General features: G+C 39.0%; 1 protein-coding gene across 5 annotated transcripts in view; it reads right to left on the bottom strand.

Moving 5' to 3' along the window:
• The window catches only part of adarb1b (adenosine deaminase RNA specific B1b), a 170782-nt gene that overhangs the window by 138947 nt on the left and 15039 nt on the right, over window positions 1-16796 (bottom strand). The window contains exon 2 of one of the 5 annotated variants that reach the window (XM_046844962.1): window positions 11782-11893. The exons of the other annotated variants lie outside the window; for them this stretch is intronic. The gene's annotated coding sequence lies outside the window, so the exon portion shown is untranslated. The remainder of the gene's footprint in view (window positions 1-11781; window positions 11894-16796) is intronic. 5 annotated transcript variants of the gene reach the window in all.

The following is a 16796-nucleotide window of genomic DNA, read 5'->3' as shown; positions in this document are numbered from 1 at the left end:
TGTATAATATGCTGCAAAAGTCTGCTACCAACCACAACCTAGACTAGCATTAGGAGGTGTTCAATTCTGTTGATCATCAGTAGTCTTTGTAATATATTTTCATGTTTACAAGGAAGATTATTTTACCAATCTCTCTTTTTTAGACATACACCCTGTGTAAAAAATAGTTCCCAGATCCAAATGTAAGTCTGTAAGAAGCATTTAGTATTCTACAGGTTCCCCCGGTCGTGGTCCTGGAAAACCCTCTGCTCTCATGTTGTCCTCTTCATGGCAGTTGGTTCATGATTATATTATTTAGTCACCAAGGAAGACATTCTGAGATTGCTTTAGTGCACTAGATATCCTCCTTTTTGCTTCGGGGCAGTTTCCTTACAAATACGACACAAGGGTTGTGATTCAGAGATGCAGCCTTTATACAGTATGTGTTTCACTGATGGGCTTGTGGGAGTAGCTGCAAATGATGAGAGATTTTAAATAGGGTAAAAATAACTTAATTGAAAAAAGGTACGGTGGATTCGACAACGAATATTTTCGTTTAATTAGGAACCTGTTTCTTTAGTTAATTCTTTATTTTTGTGAACGGCATATGCAGAGATGAGCTTAATTCAGAACCGACTGCTTAATTTCAACTATTTTTGGCTTTTAAGAGCGGTGAATCCCCCGAGTAAAACCGTATGGCGTGTGAGGAAAATGTCCACGATACCTGGGTGAAAACGTAGATGGTTGCATAGGGTGATACGCTTCATTCAATGCGCCACAGACGCTCACTCCAGCATAACGTGACCCGTTTGATTTGCGGCACCGAGTCGATTCCAATTTCACCGCTCTTTCAAAACATCACCGAAGCCCCATTCCGGCACAGTCACTGCGATCTTTGCAGAAAGCTAATTTGTCATTGATTTGTGTGTAAGCAAAACAGCAGAGACTACTCACTCACGCAGCAGGAGCAGGATTGCTGAGTATAGCAAATCTGAGGAGAGAAGGATAGACAGACAAATAGAGAAAATCCCATGGCACAATAGCTTCCTGAGAGTTTCGAGACCTGGCTCTATGGCTGATGGGATTCTGAACATCGCTTGTGCTAAATGAATAGAGAATGAGGCGAACACATGGCAGCGCATATGGAGCAGGAAGGCTGTACTGAGATCTAATATACCTATAAGGATGAAGGACTGAGTAGAGATCGCACATTTTATCCGTCGGAGATTAAGGCTGAAGCTCACTGTTGGTGAAGAACTAAAGACCATAGATGTCAAGAACACAATAGAAAAAGAGGCTTAGTTCTGCTAAATCCCATCATCCTGAGCTGGGCAGCGAGCCTCCTGCTGCGAGACTACAAGTGTGTTCTAATTCACGGGGTCATTCGGCAGCCAACGAGGCCTTAGAAAACGAAATGGAGCTCATGCGCATTTCAGTTTTATGAGCAACACTGAACGGACGAACAGAATAAAAAGATCATTTTTAACCGGTTCCATTTTTAGCTGTTGAAAACTGCAAATGAAATTCCACCCTGATATTCAGAAACTCAGGCTGGAGTTTCCTGAACTCATAACCCTCTGCTACAATGGGACAGCCCACACGAATACCATAAAATGGCAGCAATCAGTTCACAAATGTTATGATTAACGAGAGCAATCGCAGCTAAGCAGACTGCAAACTGTGCTCTGTGAAGATATCAAGATAAAGATCTACAGCAGGTCTTCTTTCAAGCCCTGTAACCTGAGAAAACATCTGATACACAAAACTCAGCATGTGTTTATTGCAATCAACACAAGGCAGTAGCAACCAACACTGTAGCAATATCCAGTCTTTACTCAGTATGTAGTTCTTGATGATCTACCATTCACCACAAAGCCAACTCCCTACAGTAGCTCTACACCGTCCATGGTTATTAATGAACCTAAATAACACACTACATTTAAAGTCAACTAACCTAAGTACATAAATTAGGGAAAATCTGCACTGTTCTTCCATAATCAGGTTGTTTTAAAGGTATCTTCCTCATGTCATCTCTGGCTTGCTTTAAAATTAGTAAGTTTTGCTAATTAAACAATGCAGATTTTCAATGCTGCTTTGTGACAAAACCCATTGTTAAAATTATATTTTAAACAAAAAAAAAAAACCTCACATATCTATTTGAATGTATTTAGATAGGAAGTTCAAGAGACATGGTGGAGGAAGGAGGAAGTGCAGGAGAGCATAAGGAGAAAGAGGTTGGCGAAAAAGTATTGGGATCGGCAGAGAGATGAGAAAAGTAGGCAGGAGAACAAGGAGATGCGGCGCAGGTGAAGAGGGATGTGGCGAAAGCAAAGGTAAAGGCATATGAGGAGCTGTATGAGAAGTTGGATTTTGAGGAAGGAGAAATTTATTTGTATCTACTGGCCAGGCAGAGAGACTAAGCTGGGAGAGCAATTAGAGCAAGTTAGAGCAATAAAGGATGGAGATGGAAGTGTGTTGACTAGTGAAGAGAGTGTGTTGAGAAGATGGAGGGAGTATTTTGAGCAGCTGATGAACGAGGAAAATGAGAGAGAGAGAAGGTTGGATGGTGTGGAGTTGGTGATGCAGGACGTGGATAGGATTAGTAAGGAGGAAGTGAGAGCAGCGATTAAGATGATGAAGAATGGAAAGTCGGTTGGACCAGATGACATACCGGTAGAAGCATGGAGATGTTTAGGAGAGATGGCAGTGGAGTTTTTAACCAGGTTGTTCAACAAGATTCTGGAAGGTGAGAGGATGCCTGAGGAATGGAGAAGGAGTGTGCTGGTACCAATATTTAAGAATAAGGGAGATGTACAGACCTGCAGTAACTACAGGGGAATTAAGTTGATCAGTCACACCATGAAGTTATAGGAAAGAGTAGTGGAAGCCAGGCTGAGAGAAGAAGTGACCATCTGTGAGCAACAGTATGGTTCATGCTGAGAAAGAGCACCACAGACACATTATTTGCTTTGAGAATGTTGATGGAGAACTATAGAGAAGGTCAGAAGGAGTTCCATTGTGTGTTTGTGTATTTAAAGAAGGCGTACGACAGAGTGTCGAGAGAGGAGTTGTGGTATTGTATGAGGAAGTCAGGTGTAGCAGAGAAGTATTTGAGAGTGGTTCAGTACATGAATGAGGACAGTATGACAGCAGTGAAGTGTGCAGTAGGAACGACAGACTGGTTTAAGGTGGAGGTTTGGTTGCATCAAAGATCAGCTCTGAGCCCTTTTCTGTTTGCAATGGTGATGGACAGATTGACGAACGAGGTCAGACAGGAGTCTCCGTGGACTATGCTGTTTGCGGATGATATTATTTGTGGTGAGAGTATGGAGCAGGTTGAGAAGAGCCTGGAGAAATGGAGGTATGTGCTGGAGAGAAGGGGAATGAAAGTCAGTACATGTGTGTGAATGAGAGGGAGGGCAGTGAAGTGGTGCGGTTGCAGGGAGAAGAGGCGGGGAAGGTGGAGGAGTTTAGGTACCTGGGGTCAACAGGGCAAAGTAGAACGAGAGCGAAGAAAATAGTGCAGGCAGGTGGAATGGGTGGAGAAGAGTGGCAGGAGTGATTTGTGATAGAAGGGCATCTGCAAGAGTGAAAGGGAAAGTTTATAGGATTGTGGTGAGACGTGTTATGTTGTTTGGTTTGGAGTCAGTGGCATTAACTAAAAGACAGTAGGCGGAGCTGGGGGTAGCAGAGCTGAACATGTTAAGATTTTCATTGGGAGTTAGAGGGACAGCGCATTTAGGACGTTTTGGGGACAAAGTAAGAGAGGCCCAATTGAGATGGTTAGACATTTGCAGACGAGAGACATGGAGTATCGGTAAGAGAATGATACGGATAGACCAAAGAGAAGGTATATGGATGTGGTGAGGGAAGACATGCAGGTAGTTGGTTTGAAAGAGGCAGATGTAGAGAACAGAATAGTATGAAGACGGATGATGCTATGGCGACCCCTAATGGGAGCAGCCGAAAAAGAAGAAGATCTACTGTATTTTTTGGACTATAAGCCGCTACTTTTTTCCCACGTTTTGAACCCCGCGGCTTAAACAACGAAGCTCTAATTGATTAATTTTTCCTGGGTTTTTCCCGGTTTCACAAACTTCAAGCCAAAAAACTGAGCCCCATAACATTAGACCAATGAAATTTCCGAACGGAAACGAAAAAAAACGCACCTCACCTGTGTTCTAAGCTGTACGGCATCGGGAGAAATCACTTTTTTTTTAAACGCACGACGATGCCAAAAGATAAACTCTCGAGAGAAATTGTTGTGAAAAGGAAGGAGGAAGACAGTTAACAATGACTTTCTTGGTCGGCTACTGTTTAGATACAAGCCGTTGAGTCTGGGTCATGGGAGAGCTCACTAACTCCATTTGCAACAGAAATCATATAAGCACAGACAGGTTTCCAAAACTCGTGCTTTTTTATTTTTCTTGGCAACAGAGTTAAGGGTTAGTCAAAAAAAACTTAGAAATGAGCATCAGAAAATAATAAGGACATAATCCTTGTCTTGCACACATACAGTAATACCGGAAAAATGCTGTGCCAGGCTATTCCCAAAATACAGCTATGCTCCTAAAGGAAGTGCAACATATTTCACCCGTTACACCGTGTGTAACGTGTCTTTCGTTAAAGCCTGTGTAAAGTACATTAGTCTCACTGCGGCTTATAGACGGGTGCGGCTTATTTATGTTAAAAATAAAAATATTTGTAAAATTCAGTGGGTGCGGCTTATATATGGGTGCACATTATAGTCCGGAAATTACGGTATTTAAATGTATTTCAAACACAACCAGACAAACAAATAAATTACATCCGTCTTGAAGGCATGTTCTGTTTCATGCAAAAGGTAACAAGAGGTATCACTTCATGGCTACCACCCAACTCCGTTAATACATTCCTCTATGTTTTATCCATAGTATAACGTGTTATGCATTATTTAACACTTAATATCAAACAATTAGGTATGTATTAGCAAAGTAATGCAATCATGCTTTACATTACTTTCATTAAAATAAAAATTTTCACTGTAAAAATAAATTTCACATTTATATCTTACTTTGTATTAATTCCTGTCATTTTATTCCACTTTCCCACCAGCTGATTCTGCAATTCAACTAGAGTATGCAGTGGTTTACCTGCTGTATAAAATAATCTGAAGTTTTCTATAAGATTAGAGTATTTTGATGTCTGCAGACAGCAAAAAGGTCTGTGTTAAAAACTCACAAATCTATAGTCAAAATTTTAGCATATCCCTATAGATGCTTATGTTTCTTTGTTCTCTTATAATCACTACTGAAGCATTTTAATAAGGCCAGTGTGATCATGAACCAAAGTCTTTGCCATGAAAAATGGAGTTTACTAGAAAACAAGTAAGATAAAAAAAATAACGCATGGCCTCCTAGGGCTTCTGTACATCTTTGTGTATATACGGTAACAACAAGGAAGCAATAAGATCAAATAGATTCTTAGAGATGTATTTTTTTAAGGCAACCATCCTATAAATTCCTAAACTGTCAGCATGTATATGTTGCTGTATAAGACCATTTATTTTATAAATTGGGGGAGAAAAAGTCAAACACTGTGACTAAATGTGAAACTGTACCATCTAGTTTCATGCTATTTAAGAACACCATCCAAGTGCACAACCCGCTCACACAGTACAATGAGAAGACATTACTGCTGGACATGACTCACAGCATCGGAAGTTCTCTCTCTCTCTCTCTCTCTCTCTCTCTCTCTCTATACATATATATAAAGTATATAAATAATGAACTTGTACTATATATAAAAACACAAGCATGTACAGAATGTATAAAGTTTCATCTTTCAGTAATTTCCAGTCTTTTCTATGTAGCAGATGCTGAGGTCAGGCACTTAACTTCCCACCAGATTACAGCAGTGAGCTAGCTGCCAGTTCCATCAGACAGTGGCAGACCATCCTGCACCGTCTCAGGGCTTGCAGCGCCTCTGTTTTTCAGCTCCCGCCTCCTTGCGCTGGATAATGCACTGATAGTCATCTTGTTTTCGCTCGTTCGCCACTTGGCACGAGTCTAGTGATTTATTTATCCTCATTAGCATTCAATACCTTCTGTTTAGCATGGTACAAGGCAAATATTTTCATCTAACAGATCTGGGTCGCTAGTGGTTCATGCTGATTTAGGTCTCCTGCAGTTTGAGGGCACGATAGTTTTAGGGGATGGATTGGGGAGAAGTTTGGCATACTCTCAGGAGTAGCAAAGCTCTTCATAAATTTTAACGGCAGGTCTTTAAGCGATAAACCTCAGGTACACTCAAAAACCTGGATATATCTCGGACAACGTTATGCAAAAATGCCCCAAACTACACATAAAGAAATTGTATTGTATTGATATCAATAAATCTATTAAAATATGCAGGTTGGATAAAATGCAAAGACACAAACAAAAACCATTAAACTAAAGCTCTTTATAATCTCTCATAAGAATGTAAGAAAAAATGAGACGTAAAAACATCTGGAATATAGTCAGTTTTTCTTGTTATATGACTGATTAGAATTAAAGGTGACATCAGTAAGCCTATTTCTGAACATTCAAGCTTGTAAATAAGCAAGATTTTATTTTTATTTTTTCCAAAATAAAATTGGTTCTATAATCTTACATTTGATTTATTGGAGGGCTGCAACAACTAATCGATGCAATCGATAATGAAATTCGTTGTCAACGAATGGCGATATCGATTATTTGGGTTTCTCAAGATTCAGGTTAGCGTGACAGCCAGATAACACACTGTAAACTGTTTGTTTGTTAACTTTCGGACAGTCGCACTGGATCTGTTCTGTCGTGACTCGCGAGCATCAGGATGCGCAATCAACTCGCTCGCGACATAGAAATGGATCAATTAAAACAGTGTGAACAAACACTACATCTGAAAAGAAGCAAATAACAGCAGCAGTAAACTATTACATTTTATTCCCTGTTGTGTTTTTCAGCGAATGATTAGGCATTTGTACAACAATGCATCATTTTTTTCTTTTTCATAATTCTTTCTTCCATTCAAACATGATTTACTGTAGCTTTATGAACATCTACATTCAAATGGTTGTTTTCAATGTTTGTATATTTAATTTTTGCATATATCATTTAATTATTATACAAAATTTAATGCATTAATTTCTAGAGGCTTATATCGTCACAACTTAAAAATCTATATCTATAAATATATATATATATATATATATATATATATATATATATATATATATATATATATATATATATATATATATATATATATATATATATATCTACTGGTATATATCAACTAGTAACGCGTTACTGCCCAACACTGTGTGTAGATAGATAGATAGATAGATCGATAGATCGATAGATCGATAGATCGATAGATCGATCGATCGATCGTAATTTCCGGACTATTAAGTGCACCCATATTTAAGCCGCAACCACTGAATTTTACAAATATTTTTATTTTTAAAATAAATAAGCCGCACCTGTCTATAAGGTGTCTACACTAATGTACTTTACACAGGCTTTAACGAAAGACACGTTACACACGGTGTAACAGGTGAAATATGTTGCGCTTCCTTTAGGAGCATAGCAGTATTTTGGGAACAGCCTGTCGCCGCATTTTCGGCTATTACTGCATGCGTGCAAGACCGAGGATTATGTCCTTATTATTTTCTGATGCTCATTTCTAAGTTTCTTTGACTAACCCTTAACGCTATTGCCAAGAAAAATAAAAAAGGACGAGTTTTGGAAACCTGTCTGTGCTTATATGATTTTTGTTGCTCACTGTCTTCACTGCTCACTGTCTTCCTCCTTCCTTTCACAACTATTTCTCTCTGGAGTTTATCTTTTGGCATCATCGTGCGTTTAAAAATCAACACCGGTTTTTCTCCCGATGCCGTGCAGCTCAGAACACAGGTTAGGTGCGTTTTTTCGTTTCCGTTCGGAAATTTCATTGGTCTAATATTATAAGTCTCAGTTTTTTTGGCTTGAAGTTTGTGAAACCGGAAAAACCCAGGAAAAATGTATAAATTAGCCGCTTCGTTGTTTAAGCCGCGGGGTTCAAAGCGTAGGAAAAAAGTAGCGGCTTATAGTCCGAAAAATACAGTGTATATATACATGCACACACACACACACACACACACACACACACACACACACACAGTATATACACGTCATTAATCAGAGAAAGAAAAAAAAAAAACGTACGCTTAAATCGATTATCAAAATTACTTTATTTAACCTTAATTTATTGTAATCATATAACAGAAAATATATAAATAATAATATATATAAATATTACTATATTTCTATTTTCTCTTTTTATGTAAAGTGAGCAAAAGTACAATGTCAATTATACATTACAAATAATAATCTATTACAAGCCTTAGTGGACAACATGATCACACCTCAAGGAACATATTTGTGTTTTGTAACTGAAGAGTAAGTACTAATATTTCAGTATGAATTCAGTATATTATAAATATTACTAAGAATGCTGTTATTTATTCTTGCTAATTAATCTGTACGAACTATTACTCAAATTAAATGCGAGTGGGTTTCTTTAACACTGAAACAAATGTGAATGGATACATAGCTAACCCACATTTATTATTGCTCAGGATGAATAAATGCTTTAAGAAACTTTCATCTATTTGAAAATGTGTGGCCCAGCAAAAAACACCAAAAATCTCCAGTTTTCAGCAACAAACCTAATATTAATTTGCATCGGGTTAAAAAAAAAAAAAACAGTGTCAGCAAACAAAGTACTAGGATATAAAATAATTCTACATCACAAGCCCTTTTTATCTCCTTTATTCCACACAAAGTCCCTGATCTCATATAACAAAGGTAGCCTTTCACTGCATCAATTAAAGCGTCATCACTGAGCTCGTATTTTCACATAATTGACAGTTCCTAACAGGAAGGGGGTAACACAGGGGCATACATTTCCTCATTTAGGCCTGGAGGCTGCTAATTCAGAAGCTTTCTGGTTAACAAGCTTCGAACAAAGCCGAATTAAGGCTTACAATAAGGAAAGCTCCGGCTCGGCTGTTGGCTGTACATCATTAGGTGAACGCTGCTGAGTGTAGCCTCTTCATTACGCAGGCAGAAGTGCAGCAGGAACATGGAAGCCTTGTGTTTAGGGCAGGCTACAAAGCAGACTTGCTGAAGCTTCTTTTCCGGGAGAGCCATCAAAGCAGAGTATCAGAACAAGGACATCAAAAACCAGGATTGCGGCGCTGTAAAACTGATATAAAACTGGACAAAAAAGTGCCATGGAATAAAGACATGAAAGTGAGATAAAATAGGCTGGGACTTTTTTCGACCAACCCAAACATTTTTTTTTACATATTTTCACTGATGCTTGGATAAGATCACTGTGTAGCATCTAGTTATAATGCATAGATCACACATTTATTCCAGGTTTTTAAGACATTTGCAGCATAGTCTGATATCTAATACTGATATCTTCCCAGCAGCTGAGTGTATGCAAGTTTCAGACGCCAAGTTATCCCCCCACAATGGTGAGATTTAAGACAATATGTCTCATGTTAACTCAAATGTTGCAATCTTAGTCAATATAAGATGCATATATGCTATAAAATACACCACTAGATCAAATAACCATTGAATAGAATAGAATACAACAAGGCAGCATTTCAAGTCCAGTGTAAGCTCTGACAATAATACTCAATATCGAACAGCTCCATCTGCATCACTGTAAGGTTAGAATAAGTCCAAGAATTAGGCCATAACCCACGTACAGTTCAGTACTTCACTTTCTAAGTGTAGGTTTATTTCAAAGTTCATAAAATGGCAGACAAATATAAATTCATTAGCTAGCCAGCAAGACAGTGTGCCTCCCAGTTCCATGTTTTGGTTACTTGGAAAGATAAATGACCAGTTTACAATGTAATAGATAGTGCAATCTGATAATATACAGTGAATTAGCTGGGTTGCCTAGAAACCTATTTGACTACAATACATTGACAAGAGCAATACAATAAACTTAACAACTGCAATAATATATTATTGGTCAGAAATAAAGACTGCAACATGTTTTTGTGAGACCTCTAGGGCCACCATTTGCTTATGACAGCATATTTTGCTGGGTGGTAGCTCAGTAGTTCAGATGTTAGACTTCTAATCAAATTATCATGAGTTTAAATCGCAGCACAATGGGTCCTGTGTCTTCCAAAAAGGCCCTTAACCCCCATAAATCCTCAGTTTATATAAATAAAGATAATTTTAAATCAGTCTGGATAAGTGTGTCTGCCAAATGCCATAAATGTAAATGCAACGTTTGTTAGGAAAAGCTAGAAACAGTGAATTCGCATATATAGTCTTTTAATACGCAAAGATAAAATCAGGATAATGATTTAAGTGTTCGCTGGAAAAATGTCTGGATTTACAAAATCTTTCGACTACTCATCAACTGCTTAATACTGAATGGAACAACACTGGAACTGGAACAAACTCTTCTTTATGCAAAAACCTCTCAGATTTTACTCACAACGCTTAAACGTTTAAAGAAATCGAAGTAAAATTCAATCTCGGTTACTTTACCTATTAGTTACATTTTTCTTGCTGCAATAAATGTTTATACTTTGCCAAAGTTGCCCAGAAGTCTTAGTTAAAACATGTTAGCTAATGTAATGTAAAAATGTGTAGCCATTAATACAAAGATAAAGTAAGGAGTATATGAATGGACACAGAGAAATTCCATGTACCGAAATATAGTATGTGACCTCAACTAAAAGCCACCAAGTTGTAGGCGAAGGTTTTGGCTATGTGCTGCAGTGTTTACTCCACATGCAGACATAAATATTATTGTGCTGTACAAGCAGGAGATTTGATACGCAGTATTTTAGCATTACGCAGGTCTTTATTCTGCTCTGCTTACATGTCTGTGCATGTTCCTGATTCTGAAAATGTATCTATGCACTCTACTTAATCTGCAGAATAAAACTACCTACCCCTTAGCAATGCATAATGCAGCAGGTAGTGAGATCCAGGAGCACATGCTTTAAAAGAATCGAGATGTATGACAGTACAATGACAGTGACAGTGAAACATGTAACTTTAAACTTACAGCCTCACAAGGGGGGAAACAAATGCTAATAGCTTGGGCACAAAAATGTGCCATGTCCCTTCCACTCAAACCCAATTATGTCACCAAACTTTACTGAAAACAAAAAAAAAGCCTTTAGGACACAAGCTCATGCACAAGTCAAAGTGGACATGATGTGGTCTGAGTCAGTGGAAAGTGTGGCAAGGTCAATGAGACACTCAATTCACATGATGTGTCAGAGGACAAGCAGTGTCATCTGGCTGAAGTTCATCGAAACGAGAGAGAGAGAGAGAGAGAGAGAGAGAGAGAGAGAGAGAGAGAGAGAGAGAGAGAACAGAGATAGCGCGAGAGCGAGAGAAGAATTAGGACATATATAAGCCTGCCAAGTTTGAACACCACTTCCATCCTCCTCACTCCAAAACAGTAGCCACAAGCTGTGTGTGTGTGTGTGTGTGTGTGTGTGTGTGTGTGTGTGTGTGTGTGTTCCAGACAAGTGGAGATGCCTTGTTTACATTTCCATCGGCCAGCCCCAGCCCAAATCCAGATGCTCTTAAGATAATAAACAAGTCCTCTTTGTCTTCAAAGGTTAAAAAGATAAAACCCAATCCAAGTGCAGCAAAACAGATAAACACACACACGAGTGTGCGCGCACACACACACACACACACACACACACACACACACACACACACACACACACACACACACACACACACACCCCACACTGACCTTTGAAGTCTGGAGCAACTCACTAGTAAAGGTGATCCTTTTTAGCTTGGACTAATTCCACATCGACATCAGATAGCGAGAGGTGAATGATGTATGGAAACCTGCATGAACTCTGTGTAGAGGAGAGGAAGGAAAGAAAGAGGGACACAGATGGAGGTGCGTATGTGATGTACTGCTTCGGAGCTGTGATAAAGCCTCCTCTCACTCCTCTCACTTTCCCTCTTGCTCTAGCTGTCAGTGTGCTCTGCAAAAGCAGCAGCAGCAGCGCTGCAATCACCGGCCTCAGTCATGTTTCCACGGGGACGCTGAAAATCAGATAAAAGGCTCTAACTAGATAAATCTCTGTCACAGCAAAAAGAAATGAAACATTTTGGCTAAGTATTTGCCTTCGAAACAAATTTACCGATGTCTTGAGGCCACCCAATAGTGCAAGACAATTAATACATAGTAAATACCTGAAACTTGTAGGAGTGAGTGTATCTGATGGAAGTAAGGTTTTAACATCACAGGAAGCATGACTGCGCTGAATTGGGTCACTAAACTTTCCTGAGAGTTCTGAGATTTAGTAGTTTGTTTATAGTCAGTAATTTCATAACACGTAATGGCTAAAATGTAAGTGGCAGTAGCTGCCTGCATAAAGATTTTACAATATTTAATTCAAGGTTATGTATTAAATCAATGACCTCGGGTTTTCATCATTTCCTCTCGAAGAAATGTGCTGGAAGCTGCCGTTAATAAAACCATAGCAAAGTCAAAATTTAGAGATCAAAATATCATGTAAAGATCAGGACTTGAAAACAACTAATTCAAGAAAAATAATCAACTAAAATTTGACCAAACACTCAACTAAACTTAAACACAGCTGACTCGCAATTACACTTAAACTTCAACTATACCAACTCAGGACTTAAAGTCTCAAACTCAAGCTGGAAGGCTCCTGGCATTAGATCCTGGATAAAAACATGAACAAATCTTTAATAAATTAAAATGAACCCCACTTTGACCACTAAGCATACATATACTGCTTTGTTTCTCATTCCCATAAATTCCCACAATGCTGTGTATCTCCTCATATATTACCATAGCAGCATTTTACAAGGTACAAGCAAAATCAATTAAAGGAATGACTAAACAGGTGACTCCGCCCTCTGCTCCCAGAGTTAAACTTCAGCACGTAGACCTCAGACTTAATAAAGGGTCAGGTCAATTGACATGACTTTTTGGCAATTGAGACTTGAGTCAAACTGCAGCTAAAAGTAGTCAGCACTAAGCTCAGTTTACTTGAGACTCGACTCAGCCGCCAGAGACCCGAGACTCAACTCAGCCGCCAGAGACCAGAGACTCGACCCGAGATTTGACTCAGCCGCCATAGACCCGAGACTCGACCCGAGACTCGACCCGAGACTCGACCAGACTCGACCCGAGACTCGACTCAGCCGCCAGAGACCCAAATCTGCCAGAGACCCAAGACTCGACTTACCCGTCAGAGATTCGAGACTCAGACTTTGAGCAAGAGGCTAATAATTCAGATATGCAAAAAGTGAATTCTGAACATCTCTATCGCAATCATTGTGTCATCATATCGCCATCATAATACAATGCTTATGCAGTTTTCTTTCTAATAATATCATATACATTTTGCAAAATGCAAAAGTACTAAAATAATAACAAGTACTTGTTCCGGTGCGCATGTTGCACACTCAAACCCAAATCATGATCATCCTCATCATGCATTCCACCTCTTTTTTTGTTTCTGACAAAATTAACAGCGCGATCATTAACATTACTGTGAAATCATGAAAATGTTGTAAATAAAGCTTGTGCATAAATGTATGCACATATGCATACAAGCTCACACAGAATATTACAAAGGCTATTCTTACAGGAATCAGAGTTCCAACCAGAAAGAAATTCAAGCTTTTAAAATAAACTCACCTCTTCAATTAGTAACAGCACCGCAATTTCTCTCTTTTTCACACACAGCTTGGACTGCCCAGCACTGTGGCATTATTCCAAATATAATACCTAAGACCAGATGTGATGCTGCATCATTCCCTTCTTCCAATCTAATTTAAAGCTACAGTCCAAGAAGGCTTTTGGGGGAGGGGAGCAGTCAATACTGAAGAAAGAAGAAAAAAATACTGCTTTTTTACTCTAAGCTGGTGCATGTGTCCCTTACAACACTTATTCAGAATTAAATCACAGACTACGTTGTCAGTTTCAAAATTTAAAATTACTACGCACTACACAGACTCATAATAAACAAGGCCAAAGACCCGCCCACATGTTTCCCATGCACATTGAACACATATTCCAAGGCAAAAAATAATAATAAAGGAGCTTTCTTCTAATGTTCTTAGTTCAGAAAGTCACTTTTAATTAGAGCTATATTTATTTCAATATTTTTTTTAAATTAAGCAATTTTAACAATAGACACTGTCCTTAAGCAGCTTTACAGAAATAAATAAATTCTAAAAACAAATATACAATTTAGGAGCCATCCTCATGTGGTTGACACCAACTGTACTTTATCCTCTTCTTCTTCTTCTTCTTTCGGCTGCTCCTATTAGGGGTCGCCACATCGGATCATCCGTCTCCATACCCCCCTGTCCTGTACATCTGCCTCTTTCAACCCATGAATCTGCATGTCTTCCCTCACCACATCCATAAAACTCCTCCTTGGTCTTTGCTTTTCCTCCTGCCTGTTGGCTCCATCCTCAGCATTATTCTACCGATATACCCCGTGTCCCTCCTCTGCTTGTGTCCAAACCATCCCAATCGCGCCTCCCTTACCTTGTCACCAAAACGACCTACATGCGCGGTCCCTCTAATAAACCTTTTATCCAAACCAAAAAATATGTATTCAAATAAAATGTAATAGCTAGGTCAGCCACCAAGTGGCACTTCCCCAAAAACCACAAAATTGGAGGCACACAACTGGAAAAGATGTCTTTGGATGCAATAGCATTGAATTCACCCTTCACTTGAACTATGAGCCCTAAACCTGTTCCAGCATGACAATGCCTCTGTGTACAAAGCGAGCACCATGAAGACATTGTTTGCATGGTTTGGAGGTGAAGATCTTGAGTGGCCTGCTATGGAATGGAGGTTATTATAACAGCAAATCTGGGGACTAAATGTGAAATCCGATGTTCAAAAAGAACATACAAAGCTTATGGTCGGTTGTCCATATAGGGTAGATTTCTAGTTACTTGCACAGGGTAGCAGAAACATACATAAGTATTTAAATTTCACCCACTTCTAACAAAGTGTAACAAAGCTCATCATGTTTGTACATTCGCCAAGTTGATGGCCAGCTATGAGCTGTTAGCTTTTGATCTTATCATAAGCAAAAAGATGTAGACCATATCGAGTGCTCTAATTCGTTTCCACACACTCGCATGATTCTTTGAAGATAATCTGCCATTTGTTCACTCTAAATACAGAACTGTCAAACAAACTCTTAGACACTGGAGGATTCTGTGCTAGCGTTAAAGCATCAAATTGCATTGCACAGCCAGGTTTTCTTTGGATGTTGAATCGACATCTTCGCCAGGCAACTATGAAACTTGAAAATGAACAGTCCGGACACAAGAATTATTTATTCTGCACATCCAGGCTACTACCAAAGACCAACTCTTCCTGGTCAGGTGTCTGATTGAGCTCATTGGATAACCCTGACAACCCCGACAAACCATCAATCGCTCAGCTATGGCAACCATGGGTCACAAATCCCAGACTAACACCTGACACACCCTCCAGAGTTCACTTCATGTGCTGCTAGCCTTTAATTGTACCCAGCATGCAGCCATTGTGGGCTATTATTCTGAAGGTCATAGTGAAGACGTCTTGGAGTCCCTTGCCTTTTGCTTTTTTTTTGCTGCTGCATACAGACCAGCGGGGTTCACGGCCCGTGCCATTACCACCTCATTAAAAAATCATGGCTCTACTTAAGAGCCCTCTGTCTCTGTGTTTAACAGGAGAGATTTAAAGCTAACATGAGATGGCCTTCGCTTAAAAAGTATGCGAAGAATTTCAGCATCAGACAGGAGAGACTGCGCTTATATTTTGTAGGCGCTGCGAGAACTGTGCTGTTCTTTGTTTGAGCATGACTGTAAGGCTGGATTATATTCTCCTGGCTCTCATCAGGGATTCGACAGCAACGTAGATAAAAAAAAATAAATAAAAAAAAAGCAAAGATTTTTAACGAGAAGCTTCTCTCATACTCAAGATATTCAACAGTTCTTTTTAATAGGGAAAAACACTCAGACGCTTACAGGCTGAAACAGCCAAATAAGGATATGAACATAAACAAAGGCAGGCGAGAAATCACGTTGAGAAGAGAATGAATAAATATTAGCCCACATCTAGTTTTAAAACCATCAGATCCGAAGTGCCTCCAATTAAAAGCACATCACAGAAACCCTTACAGATTAAGAGGTGCAAGATCAGAGGAGAATGAGATTCACTTACACGACCCTGTGTGCGAGACACAGCTAAAAAAAAAATCTAGAAATACTGCTGGTGGTGCTAACTATGCGTGAGCTTCATCATGAGGTCTCACTGGAGGGAGCTGTCAGTCAGCTGAAGCGCTGAGGACATGTGAGGCAGCAGACAAGAAAAAGGGGGGAAAGAAAGAACAGGGGTGATGAGAAACAGGGAAATGAGGTGAGAGTCTCTGGGTGAGCCTGAAATAACACATACACCAATGCATACTATTTATACCACATTCGATGAGTGGGAGAAAAATACAAATGCATAAAAATACATTACAATACTTTGTGCAATATTTTTTAGATACACAATATCTATCTTAACAACTGAAAGAAAAACTGTAATGCTGTTTTTTTTAAATAGCTGTGGAAGAAATTGAAAAAATATCTTTCAAAGTTCTATCAGCCTGCTATCTAATATCATTCCTATATTAACAACTAATCTAAGTATAGTAATAAATGAAATATTTATTAATAACGACATTCAAAATTTATTTCAGGAAATACGTATTGAGCAGTTTT

Source organism: Silurus meridionalis, chromosome 3 (genome assembly GCF_014805685.1).
Source record: "Silurus meridionalis isolate SWU-2019-XX chromosome 3, ASM1480568v1, whole genome shotgun sequence".
Classification (NCBI taxonomy): domain Eukaryota; kingdom Metazoa; phylum Chordata; class Actinopteri; order Siluriformes; family Siluridae; genus Silurus; species Silurus meridionalis.
This window is presented reverse-complemented; position numbering and strand designations above follow the sequence as displayed.